The sequence below is a fragment of the Pseudorca crassidens genome, chromosome 4 (assembly GCF_039906515.1).
Source record: "Pseudorca crassidens isolate mPseCra1 chromosome 4, mPseCra1.hap1, whole genome shotgun sequence".
Taxonomy (NCBI): domain Eukaryota; kingdom Metazoa; phylum Chordata; class Mammalia; order Artiodactyla; family Delphinidae; genus Pseudorca; species Pseudorca crassidens.
The window spans coordinates 13,849,850-13,860,407 of record NC_090299.1 but is presented as its reverse complement, the minus strand read 5'-3'; the positions used below and the strand labels follow the sequence as shown (position 1 = coordinate 13,860,407).

General features: G+C 40.6%; 1 long non-coding RNA gene across 2 annotated transcripts in view; it reads left to right on the top strand.

Moving 5' to 3' along the window:
• The first annotated feature begins 2,001 nt into the window (after positions 1-2,001).
• LOC137223409 (uncharacterized) overlaps positions 2,002-10,558 on the top strand; it is a 46,757-nt gene continuing 38,200 nt past the window's right edge. For both annotated transcript variants that reach the window (XR_010942859.1, XR_010942858.1), the window contains exons 1-3: positions 2,002-2,166; positions 3,765-3,872; positions 4,498-4,664. This is a non-coding gene — a long non-coding RNA (uncharacterized lncRNA). The remainder of the gene's footprint in view (positions 2,167-3,764; positions 3,873-4,497; positions 4,665-10,558) is intronic.

The window sequence follows — 10,558 nt, the reverse complement described above, 5'->3', positions numbered from 1 at the left end:
GTAACAGTTTTCGTTTTATCTTGAGAAACTGATGGGATGGAGGAGAGACGTGGGCAAGCAATGGGGGCGTATGGTATGCTAATTAGGGAAACAGCAAGTGGTCCATTTTGGCTTTAAGTACTGAAGAGGAACAGTCTGGAAGACTTGAGGTTGCAGTCTTAAGTATCGAGGGATAGGCTTGGACTTCATATTGCCGGTTTTGGAGGAGCCTCTGAAGATATGGAAGAGGCAAGTGACAGGATCAAAACTCTTCTGTAGAGAGTTCTCTGCTAGGATTGGTATGAAAGATTGGAGTGGGGAAAAGAATGGGAAACCAGTTAAGTAGGCTACCGTATTGGTGCAAGGAGTAAGGGAAGTGAGGGAACGCAGGACTAATGACAGCATTAGAGCAGGGGTCTGCAAGCTTTTCTTCAAAGGGCCAAACATTAATATTTTAAGTGTTCTCTATCATAATTACTCAACTCTGTCGTGTAGTGAGAAAGCAGCCATAGACAATACTTCAAGGAATGAGCTTGGCTGTGTTCCAACAAAACTTTATTTTTGGACACTGAAATTTTAATTTGATATAATTTTAGATATCATGAAATATTCTTTTAACTTTTTTTTAAATTTTATTTTGGCTGTGCTGCCCAGCATGCAGGATCTTAGTTCCCCAACCAGGGGTTGAACTCACGCTCCCTGCATTGGTAGTGCGGAGTCTTAACCACTGGACCACCAGGGAAGTCCCGTTAACTTTTTTTCAATCATTTAAACATGTAAAAAACTTTTTTTTTTTTTTCACTTTCCAGAGGTACAGAAACAGCCTATAGGCCATAGTTTGCTGACCCCTGCTTTAGAGGTATTTTCTTGAGGCAGAGTGAACAAGATTTAATTGGGGGTAATGACCATGTATAGTCTGTACTCCTCCAATCTAGAATACTTTCCGAAGATAAAGGGGGCACCGTTAATTACACTGGGAGAATAGGAGTAAAATTAGACTGTCCTAAGCCAACCTCAAGTGGTCATCCTAAGGTTAATGGTTAAGAGAAGTCAAAATTGCTTCAGGACCTGGTAAAAGGAAATGGAAGTGGCAATAATGGAAACAGGGAGCTTGGGAAGACACTGGTTTTAGGGAGAAGATGGCTGTAGCAGTCCCAGGTGTCATATGGTTGGGACAACATCGACAGGCAGGAAGAAACCACCCCAGAGGCTTCATAGCTGGCCACTCCTTATATCTTATTTACCAGAATTGGGTTGCTAGCTAGTCCCTAAAACAGTGACTGACAAGGAGCATGGGATTACCATGATTGGTTAGTGTTTATCTGGCTTTTGACAGTTATTATACAGGACTGTGGCATGCGTTGCTGGTCATTTAGCATCTCTGGTGCCTTCCTACTAAATTTAATAACAACCCAAGGCATTGTGACACCAAAAAAAGAAAAAAAAAAAACCCTCTTCCCCTCCATCCCACAGACACTCCCTAGAGAAATGATGCTGGTTAAGAACCACTGGCTTAGACCAGTTGGGATTTACCTTGGTACTGAATTATGTGTGTATAGTTTTCTTTTTCCTGATTGGTTTGGGGGGAAGAGAGGAACTAAGCAGTATTGAAGTTCTGTTGTCAGGGAAGTAGGGTGGGAAATGGTGGGTAGGTAATTAACATTCTGCCATGAGAATTAAACATTTTCTTTCTTTTTTTTTTTTTTTTTTTTGCAGTACGCGGGCCTCTCACTGTTGTGGCCTCTCCCACTGTGGAGCACAGGCTCCGGACGCGCAGGCTCAGCGGCCATGGCTTACGGACCCAGTAAACATTTTCTTTTATATCCTTGATAAAATAAGCATCTCAACTTCACACTTGAAGCCCCCCCACTCCCCACAGGAGAAATCTCTCCCAGTAGGATACTCTTTTTTTGAATACTGTAGTAACTTTCAGACTGGTGGCCTGCTCTGTCTTTCCCTCCTTCATTACTACATGAAGGGACTAGTCCTGTATACTGATTTCCTTTACTCAGATACCTATCTCCAGTGGTCCTCAGCTATCTCAGAAACTCAGTTGGAACTCAAAGGCCTCCATAAATCCACAGATGACTTCCCTGCCTTTCCCTTACAAATGTAATCTGCTGCTTACTGATTGACTTGTCATCTCTATGGAAGATGTACCTCTCTAGGCCTGACCCCTCTCTGGAGGTATCCACACTACCCAACAAATTTTTCCATTTCTTTTTTTTTTTAATAAATTTATTTATTTTATTTATTTATTTTTGGCTGCGTGGGGTCTTCGTTGCTGCATGCGGGCTTTCTCTAGTTTCAGCGAGCAGGGGCTACTCTTCGTCGCGGTGCGCGGACTTCTCATTACGGTGGCTTCTCATTGCAGAGCACGGGCTCTAGAGCGTAGGCTCAGTAGTTGTGGTGTGTGGGGGCTTAGTTGCTCTGTGGCATGTGGGATCTTCCCAGACCAGGGCTCAAACCCGTGTCCCCTGCTTTGGCAGGCGGATTCCTAACCACTGTGCCACCAGGAAAGTCCCTACGGTGGCTTCTTTTGTTGTGGAGCACGGGCTCTAGGCACACAGGCTTCAGCACTCGTGGCTCGCAGGCTCTAGAGCCCAGGCTCAGTAGTTGTGGTGCACGGGCTTAGTTGCTCCACAGCATGTGGAATCTTCCCGGACCAGGGCTCGAACCCCTGTCCCCTACATTGGCAGGCGGATTCTTAACCACTGCACCACCAGGGAAGCCCTCTTTTCCATTTCTTTTCTCACGTAGCCAACTTGCATTTCCCTCCTTTCAACTTAGCATGGCCATTGAAGTGTGATTGAAGTGATCTGTGTCACTTGCGAGCAAAAGCTTTAAGAACCCGTGCACAGTTTCTCATGCTCTTTCCTTCTGGCACAGTGACGGAAAGTTTTAGTTACCTATTGCTGCATAACAAACTATCCCAAATCTTAGTGACTTAAAAGCGTAACCATTTTATTATTGTCAATGGTTTTGTGGGTTGAATGGGCTCATGGGCAGTTGTCTAATCTTGCTTGGTGTCTCTCATGTGGTTCCAGCCAGGTATTGTTGGACGGGAGTAATCTGGAGGCTCGATGGGGATGCTAGAATGGCTGAGCCTTTCTTTTTCCAGTGTTATTGCAGGGCCTCAGTTTAAATGGCTTCTCCTGCAGAGTAGCCTGACTTCTTACATGGTGGCTCAGGACTCTTCAAAAAGCAAAAGCTTCCAGGTGTTTGTAAGGCTTAGTCTTGGAAATAACACATTCTATTGGTTAAAGCAGTCACATGGGCAACTCAGTTTCAAGGGGAGGGTAAATAAACTCCACCTCTTGATGGGGATTGGGGGGAAGAGTGACAAAGAACTTGTGGCCTTATTTAATCTACCACCACAACAATATTCCACATGGTGGCTGCTTCCATCAGCCAGGGTCCTAGGGTCAGTACAAAGTGGAAAAGACTCCTTAGCTAATACACATGGTTGTATGAGTGAGAAATATGTTTCTGCTGTTCTAAGTCGCTGAGATATTTGTGGTTGTTTGGTAGCAAATAAAGCCTGATCGATAGTAATACAAAAATTGGTACTGGAAGTAGGGCACTGCTGTAACAGAAACCTAAAATATATGGCATTGACATATATGACTATGTTACAAATGTTAGTGGTTGGTTGTTAGGCAGCATCCAGCTCTGATTCACTTAGGAATCTCTCAGCAAATGTAGCTTAGAAATTTGAGCTCAATAAATATTTCTTAAATAAGATAGACTGTTTCTTGTAATTCTGTTCTATTTCTCTATTTTAGGGGAAAACACTTCTTTCCCACATCAGATGTTTCTTAAAGTATGGAGGGGGTGCCACTAACATAACACTCGATACCTCATTCCAGCGCTTCTAACAAGTTTCCTGATGTGTAAGTTTGGCGTGTGCAGCCCACCTTCTTCCTCTCTCCTTTCTCATGGGAGCCAGGCCGCCCACAGAAAGTATGCTTTCTACTCTGCTGCTTCATACCACAAGTTTCACAGGGGTCTGCCCATGCCAGGGGGGCCTGCCCAGGACAAGGGAGGCTTGGGGTAAGCTTAACAGGATAGGCGCTCTGGGGGAAGGGGAGCTTCAGGCTTGGGAGCTAAGCTCACTGCCATGGAGTGAAAAAACCTGTTGTTTGAACTTTAATCCACAAGCGCAAGAGTGTTAACAAGTTGGAAGTTAATAATTTTGGACTTTAACATGAAGTCGGTACTGATTACTTTGGGCTGTAATTCAGAAGAATAAGATAATGTAATGTCTGAACTTTTCATTTCGTGCTGGAAAATTCATATTGGAAAGGGGTCATAATCAGATTGAGGATGTCTTTTTGGCTTTTAGTTTTTAGAGTATTTTTATGTTATCATTTGATCTTCTTTTAGAACTTCTGGTAATGTTGAACAAGGTAGTGAGACATAATTTGAGGTGGCAATAGAACAGGTTGTGAATTTTAGCCTTGCGTACAGAATAGCATGGGAGCTGATTTAATTGATGTATTGTTCTGACCCATTCAGGGCATTCTGGGAACAACACCTACCCTTTACCAGTGGCCCCACGAGATTCCACAAAAGAGCTGAAATCAGTATTGAAGTGACCTTATGAAGATGGGAGCAGGACTACGCTAACTGACTGCTGACTTCTTACCCAAGGGGGTAACCATGTCCTAAGGTGATCTCAGTGGGTAAGCTGAAAGGGTCAAAGCAATGGTCTTCATACATTTTTACTGACATACACCCAAAATAATTTTTAGGTTCACATGTAAAATTTTTTGTCCTTAGTTGCAAAAGATGTAATTTCTGGTGTAATCTAAATATGAATATTTTAAAGTGTAAAGGGTTATAGCACTTAAAAATGCATTTAGTGAAATTAAATCCCATAGAAATTGAATACTCACCATCATCCATATTTACAGAAATTTTACATTACTCTTTTTTTCTCTTTGAATTTGTGTTTTTATTCTACTTCCCCACAGAAGTCTTAAAAATATATTTTATGCTCAAATGTATTTTATTGCTCACCCTATCAGTCTTTGTGGCAGTCAAAAAATTGTTTATAATTTTAAAAAATTTCTACCACCAAAAGGTTCTAAATGCCAAAAATTTCTTTTGGATTGAGTTATTTTTACAATTATTAGTAGTAATACATAATTAATCTTAAGTACATTACAAATTTTTCCAAATAATTACTAAAGAGAACTAAAATTTTCCTGGAAATATGTCTCTTAATGAAATGGATGAAGCTCCTCCTCTCCAGTTAGTTCATGGATGTAATTTCCTGCTAGGACACAATAAGAAAACAAGTTGGGGGACTATTAGGTGCAGGGCTTACAAAAGATGAATAAATGATGTTCAATGCATTATTTACAATAGAAAATTATATATCTAAATCTAAGTGTATTACATAAAAGATAGGAATGAATAATGAGGTGAGAAGTGGTTAACAAATAATAAGCAGAAGTGTTTGGGTAAGAAAACAAGTATAGACTTACTATATTCAATAATCTTCAGGTAAAAACTAGTGAAAATATTTTCTCCCATGAGTCTGAATAATTGTTCAAAAAGCACTACAAAACATTAATGTATCTGTGATATATGTTCCTTTTACATGTAATGTAATGATGATCTGTTAGAAGGAAATTTGGAATTTTTTTAACATCCTTTTCCTTGAAATCATCTGAAATATGCAGTTGAGACACAGGAGGATGGCACCAAGTTCTCTCTCATTACTGAGCAGACGTGCCTTGTAACTGGTATTTCCCAGAATGTTTTCTACATATCTTCCATTTTTGAATTCTGAGAGAGATATCTGGAGCATGAAACTTTGCTGTGGGTTTGTTACCCACAGGAAATAGGGCTCAACCTCCTTCAGTATTTCTGTTTGCTATCTCAACAGTATTGTTTGACACCATCAGGAAATGGAAGAGGAAATGGCATTAGACAAAAATGATCGTAACTCTTGCCACCCTGCTCTACAATTATCTGAACTCAGAACACTCCCGCACAGACCAAAATACCCAATTTCTAGCACCATGCTTTTCTCTTAATAGAAATATATTTAAGATAAGGAAAGCCAGGAAATCCTCCTGCTACTTATAATGCATTGATTAAATTAAATATTGACATCACTATTTAGAATTGTTCCTTTGTACGGTACCTTAGAGGCTTTTTGCACATGGGAGCAAATTGTCATAGTAATATCTGGGATGGGTGAGAGGATGCCTGTCTTTTATAAGTGAGAAAAGACTGATTTTAAAATAGAATTGGAAAAATTGAATTGTTGTGAATCTCAACCTCAGTCATATTTTAGACAGCTCAACTTTAGGAAGGAGTAGGTGAAAGTTGAATAAATGGAATTGATTTCCTTAAAATTATCTGTGCTTGTATTCCTCTTGGAAAGTAGAATCCCAGGGTAGCTTTATTCCAGTTTGGAGATTACTAGGTTAAGAGAATAAAATTATGTGGGGAATGTGGTGTAAGTTGCAGGGGGTTTTATTAACATTCCTGGTGTCTTGGGCCAGCCTTTCCTCTTCCCCATTGAGTAAGATACTACATAGTGAGAAGCTGCATGAGAAAGCTCAGCCCTTTGGCCAGTCTTACCCTTGGGGCCAGGCTGCCATCAGGAATCATGACTTCTAGTCTATTCCTTTATGCTGCAGAATTTACAGGGACAAGTCTTTGGAGTAGGTGGAGGGGAGAGTTTCTGTAATCCCGTTCTGCCAGTCAGCAACCCAGTGGTAAGTCTACCTTGTCCTAGGGTTCAGTGTTGGGAGGCCCACTGGCGCCATCTCGCCTCCAGCGTCAGCTTTATCAGGAAGAACGACAGTTCTCAGCTGTCTACTCTTTTTCCTGTTTTTCAGTTGGCTCACAACTTGGTAGGAAGAGGGATGTGGTTTACTGAGTCCCCTAAACGTTCTCAGTCCTAAACAGTGCTGTGCATATTAACACCACAAATACTACTGTGAATTTTCCTATGTTTTTTTAGCCATGAAATTACATTCAATCCTACCTGTTATTTTTCTAATAATATTTTGTGTATATTTCATAGATTTGTACATACTAATGAGTGTAGTTTGTTTTCAAAATGTTATTTTCTAAAGGACTGTTACTGGGCAGTTTATGAAACATCAGAATAGTTAAGTTCAGGAGAAAGAGAATTGCTCTGTAGCCTTAAACAGCTAGTTCTTCAAGACACATTGTTGCCAGAGTTTCATAGAAGGTGAATGAATACATTAGGGGTTGATTGTAAGGAGATTAGGCGTGCCATTCTGTTTCTTCCTGTACTGTAAGTTACTTGGCCTGCTAAGCCTTTTAACATTCATAAAACAATGATATAAAATATGGCCCTCATATGAGACAATAAGATTATAAAGCACGAATCTTTGTTTTGTAAGCAACTTGGGTCTTTAGAAAATGAGCTGCTTTTTAGATTACAAAAAAAAAAATCAGGAGCTTAAAGCTTCAGTTTAATGAAGAATAAACTGTTCTTGAATCCTCTGTCATAAACTGGCATGCATAATTCAAATATTGTCATACACTAGCGGAAATTTTGACTGGCTTTGACTTTGTTATGGTTACTGAAAGGAGGTTCTCCGGCAGAACACATTTTTATTGGCAAGCAGGTGCAGGAATTCCTGATGAGAAGAACCAAAAGATCACAACTTTGATTCTTTTTTCTCTTGCCTGCAACATCCAATCGAAGATCAAGTCCTGTTGATCCTACCTCCAAAATATGATCCCAGATTTGACGGACCACTTCTCACTATGTCTACTGCTACCATCCTGGTACAAGCCATCAGCAGCTCTCATTTAGACCATGACAATAGCCTCTTGTCTGGCTCCTGGGTTTCCACTCTTGCCTTCCTAGAATTCATTCTCAATCATTAGCCATTTAACAATATAAATCAGACTATCACTTTCCTAACTATACTTCCCTAATGTCTTTCCCTTGCAATTAGAATAAAATCCAAGCTCCTCATCATGGCCCTTATGATCTGTTGTACATCTACCCTCTGATTGCTCTTAACTCACATTCCTTGTTCATTATGCTCTAGCCAAATTGGTTTTCTATCTTTCTTTGAATGCACCAAGCTCATTCCTACCTTTGAGGTTTTGCATTTGCTCTTTTTCCAGCCTGGAATTCTCTGCTCCCAGATTTTCTCATGGCTGATTCATTCTCATTACTTAGGTTGCAGCTCAAATGTCCATCCCTCAGAGAAGCCTTTTATCCTGACCACACATCTAAAGAGCTGTCATCCCTTCTCCCCAACTTTAATCATTTCCTATCCTGCTTAATTGTTTTCACAGTATTTAGTACTGCCTGAAACTCTCTTATTTTTCACATGTTTATTATTTGGCCCTCTGCTAACCCCCACTAGAATGTGACTCCATGGTGGGTAGGGCTCGTCTGTCTTGTTCCCTGCTATATCCTCAGTGCTTGGAATGAAGGTTGCCATTTAGTGGGGGTTTATTACATATTTGAATGAGTGAATGACTCAAGGTCCAGATGTAGCCAGAGAAGGCCTCCCAAGAGGTCTTTACCTTAGTAATTTACCATAGTTCAGAGTTGTGGCCCTTTTGTTTTAAATGCTCAGATGTCAGCTTTTGCCAGCACATGGAGGTTTTTTTCCTCCAGGGCAGAACTTACGTTAATGAAAGTATAAGACTGTAAAATCCCTATACTAATTTATTAGTTTTCAGTGAGCAATATAGCTGTCACATGGACCCAGACTCGTAGTAATATGATCTGTTGTGGATTTTCTGCCTGTGGGCTAGCACACATAGGATAGGGCATTAAGTGAGAAACTTTTTGGGAAAACATGGAATACAAAAAAGGAGAAAGAGTAAGATGCCTTGTATGTTTCAAGACATTTGTTTATTTAACAAATATTTATAGATTTCTGACTTTGTTTTGTGTTCTGTGCTAGGTACTGAAGAATCAACAAGTAATACTATTAAGTACCAGCAGTTTAGTCGGAGAGGCAGACAATAAACTGACAATTACAGATCAATGTCAAAAGTTCTCTTTTTAGGTTCATGCCAGCGTGATGTAGGAGGACCTAGAAGGGAAACTGAGCCTTGGGGGATCAAGGTGAGCTTCCCAGGAGTTAGGATTATTTGAGCTGAACTCTGAAGAGTTAGCCAGGCAGAACAAGGAAAGGTGTGGGGGGCACTGCTGGCAGAAGCTGCAGCCTGAGCAAAGGTCAGCTGGAGAGAGCAGAACCTTCTAAGAACTACAAGTAGTTCAGTAAGGTTGGAGAAAGGTGGAATGAGAAGCCTGGCTATCAGACTCACAGACCTAAGTAGGTCTGGACTTTATCCCTATGAGAGGGAGCTACTGAAAGTTTTTGTTTTGGTGAAGGGGCAGAGTACATCTTTCAGACTGCCCTAGTACAGCCAATACTTTGCATTCCTTTCTTCGAAAGAACTTCCCATGAATATCTGGAGAAAGTCCACACTCCTCCTCCGAGAACATGCAGTCCTTCCTTTACTACCCCCAGCCTTATACCTGCTATACCTGCTGCCTCCACAGCGCACTCTGTGCTCCAGACCCACCAAACTTCCCAGCTTCCAGACTCACTTCCCGATCTTTAATTATGCTTTCGTAGCATCCACTCCTGCTAGCACTCTCAGCAGGTCACTTTCAAAAAGTGTTACAGGATTAGTCTTCCAACCTATAAAGGCAATACATGTTCCTTGCAACACAGAGACATGCAGAGGAAGAGCTAAAACCTTCTCCTTTCCTCTCACCACCACACACACATACATAGTGTGCTTTAAAACATATATACACTTTTAACTAAAATATATCTATGCTATACAATTTGTACAGTTCTTCCCTGCTCCCCCAACAGAATATCCAGTATTTGCTGGATGCCAGGCCCTATGCTTTATCTCATTTACCCCACAACTACCATACAAGGTAGGTACTGTGATCCCCAGTGGATGGACAAGCAACTGAGATGTGACTAATTTGCCCAAGGTTGCCCAGTTAATGGGAGCAGCAATTTGAACTAGGGCAATGTGGCTCTCAAGTCCACTGCCTTTTGCTATCTTCCAAATAATGCTATTTTTGTTCTTTTCAATAACTACAATATTTATATGGAGGTCCAGAATTTATTCAATTATTCCTCTGTTGATGAATGTTGAGGTTGTTTTTTGCCACTTAAAATGCCTCAATATGTAATTCTCCAAAGCGGGATTTGAGGTCAGAGGTCATACTTATTTTTAAATCAGTACATGACCAAATAATGTTCCAAGGATTGTGTAGCATTTTCATATCCCCAAGAATCATGGGACAGTATCTGTTTCCCTATACCCTCATTAGTTCTAATACTGATATTTTTAGGTTTTGGGTTTTTTTTTGGCACTTTGGTCAGTAGAAACAGTGCAACTTTGTTTTGATTTGCATGTTTCCTGACTACAGGTGCAGTTGAGAATTTTTCTGTGTGTTTTTGAGATATTTGCATTTCTTGTTCCATGATTTGTCTATTCATTTCCTCTCCTGTTCATTTTTTCTGTTGGATTGTTTGTCCTTGATCATTTTTTGGCGGGAGGGAGCATGTTTATAGTAGTAGTA